This window comes from Hippocampus guttulatus, unplaced genomic scaffold (assembly GCF_054856545.1).
Source record: "Hippocampus guttulatus isolate MCC_2025c unplaced genomic scaffold, RoL_Hgut_1.0 HiC_scaffold_141, whole genome shotgun sequence".
NCBI classification, from domain to species: Eukaryota; Metazoa; Chordata; class Actinopteri; order Syngnathiformes; family Syngnathidae; genus Hippocampus; species Hippocampus guttulatus.
This window is the reverse complement of record NW_028233830.1, coordinates 2,501-5,000: the sequence shown is the minus strand read 5'-3', so window position 1 is coordinate 5,000 and position 2,500 is coordinate 2,501. Positions and strand designations below refer to the sequence as shown.

At 75.0% G+C, this 2,500-nt stretch overlaps 1 non-coding gene and 1 pseudogene across 1 annotated transcript; both read left to right on the top strand.

Moving 5' to 3' along the window:
- The first annotated feature begins 1,427 nt into the window (after window positions 1-1,427).
- Window positions 1,428-1,581, top strand: LOC147185434 (5.8S ribosomal RNA). The gene has a single exon (XR_015099562.1). It is a non-coding gene; the product is annotated as a 5.8S ribosomal RNA (ribosomal RNA).
- A 375-nt stretch (window positions 1,582-1,956) lies between these two features.
- Window positions 1,957-2,500, top strand: part of LOC147185433 (28S ribosomal RNA) — a pseudogene marked incomplete at its 3' end in the record, with an annotated part of 3,044 nt that continues 2,500 nt past the window's right edge.

Here is a 2,500-nt window from a genome sequence, read left to right as displayed (position 1 = left end):
CACGTGGCCCCCAGCCCCCGCGGCCCGACCCCGCGGTGCCGTCGGAGGCGGCGCCGGCGCACCCCGGCCTCCCGAGTTCGGAGCGGACGGATGGGCGGAGGAGGACGGAGGCGGCGGCGGCGACGTCGAAGGCGGCCCGCGGGGAGAGGCGCGGGGCGGGGGCACGTGGCCCCCAGCCCCCGCGGCCCGACCCCGCGGTGCCGTCGGAGGCGGCGCCGGCGCACCCCGGCCTCCCGAGTCATGAGCGGACAGATGCAAACGGATGGGCGGAGGAGGACGGCGGTGGCGGCGGCGGCGGCGGCGGCGACGTTGAAGGCGGCCCGCGGGGAGAGGCGCGGGGCGGGGGCACGTGGCCCCCAGCCCCCGCGGCCCGACCCCGCGGTGCCGTCGGAGGCGGCGCCGACGCACCCCGGCGCGCCCCGGCCTCCCGAGTCATGAGCGAACAGATGCAAACGGTTGGGCGGAGGAGGACGGCGGTGGCGGCGGCGGCGGCGGTGGCGACGTCGAAGGCGGCCCGCGGGGAGAGGCGCGGGGCGGGGGCGTGAAGGAGACGGGCGGGGGGTACGGTGCCGGTCTTTGGCCGGTCGCCTACACCCCCGCCCCGACCCGTAAGCGCCCCCAGCCCCCGCGGCCCGACCCCGCGGTGCCGTCGGCGGCGGCGCCGGCGCACCCCGGCGCTCCCCGGCCCCCCGAGTCCAGAGCGAACACACGGGCGGAGGAGGACGGCGGCGGCGGCGGCGGCGGCGACGTCGAAGGCGGCCCGCGGGGAGAGGCGCGGGGCGGGGGCACGTGGCCCCCAGCCCCCGCGGCCCGACCCCGCGGTGCCGTCGGCGGCGGCGCCGGGGCGCTCCCCGCCGCGCCCCGGCCCCCCGAGTCCGAAGCGTGAGAAACGCCGATAGGCGGCGGGCGGCGGCGGCCGCGCGGCCGCGGGGCGGCGGGCGGGTGCGCCGCGGGCGTCGCGGGGGGGGAGGAAGGTCAGGAGGACGGTGTCGGGCGCGGGGTGTATGTCGGTTCGCGTCGTCGCGCGGCCGGCCGCTCCCCGCGTCCCGCCCGGCCCCCGCCGGCCCCCCCCCCCGGTCAGGCGCCCGTCGGCGTTCCCCGACCGCCCCACCCCGCGCGTCCGCGCGGTCGTCGACGTCCCGTCCGCCTTGTCAACGCTCCCATAGTCCAGGCCGGGCCGCGGCCGGCGTCGGGGACCACTCCCCCGCCGGTGCCATCGCGACCTGGCCGACCTCGGAACCTTACCCCCAGTCGCCGGGTACCCAACCTTCTCGCCACCTTCGGCGGCGAGCGGGGGGTTCAATGTCTCCGAAGTCCCCCCCCGGCCTGCCGGCGGGGCGGGGGGGGCTAGGAGCGCCCGGAGGCGCCGTTATCCCCCTTTTTAACCCCTTCTCTGAATGTTGGCCAAAACCGCAAACCAAACGTACGACTCTCAGCGGTGGATCACTCGGCTCGTGCGTCGATGAAGGACGCAGCTAGCTGCGAGAACTAATGTGAATTGCAGGACACATTGATCATCGACACTTTGAACGCACCTTGCGGCCCCGGGTCCCTCCCGGGGCCACGCCTGTCTGAGCGTCGCTTGTACATCTATCGGGATCGGGGCGCCCACGGGCGCCCCCCTCCCGCGGTTGGGGCGTCGCGGGCCACCGCCGGCCTACCCCCCCCCACCTTCCCTCCCCGCACGGGGAAATGGGGGTGGGGGGGGCGGACGGCACGGCCCTCGTCCCCCTAAGTATAGACCCGACCGCCCGCGCCCTCGACGGGCCCGACCACCGCGCGGCCGCAGGGGCCCGCGGCGGCTGCCGATGGAGGATCCGTCCCCCGCCGCGCAGTCCGCCGCGACGCACCGCGCGGCCGCGTAGGAGTCGTGCGCCCGGCGAGGCGCGGGGTTAACGGCCGACCCCCGATGACGGGAGGCGATCCGTCGCCCCCGCCTCTAACCCCGTTCGACTACGACCTCAGATCAGACGAGACGACCCGCTGAATTTAAGCATATTACTAAGCGGAGGAAAAGAAACTAACAAGGATTCCCTCAGTAGCGGCGAGCGAAGAGGGAGAAGCCCAGCGCCGAATCCCCGCCCGGCGGAGGGCGCGGGACATGTGGCGTATAGAAGGTCGCTTTGCCCGGCGCCGCCCGGTGGGGGCCCGAGTCCTTCTGATGGAGGCTCTGCCCGAGGACGGTGTGAGGCCGGTAGCGGCCCCCGGCGCGCCGGGGCGAGGCCTTCTCGGAGTCGGGTTGTTTGGGAATGCAGCCCAAAGCGGGTGGTAAACTCCATCTAAGGCTAAATACTGGCACGAGACCGATAGCGGACAAGTACCTTAAGGGAAAGTTGAAAAGAACTTTGAAGAGAGAGTTCAACAGGGCGTGAAACCGTTGAGAGGTAAACGGGTGGGGACCGCGCAGTCCGCGCGGGGGATTCAACCCGGCAGGGCGCGGCGGCGGGGCCTTTGGCGGCGCGCGGGTTCGTCCGTTCCGCCCCCCCTCCCTTGGCGGAGG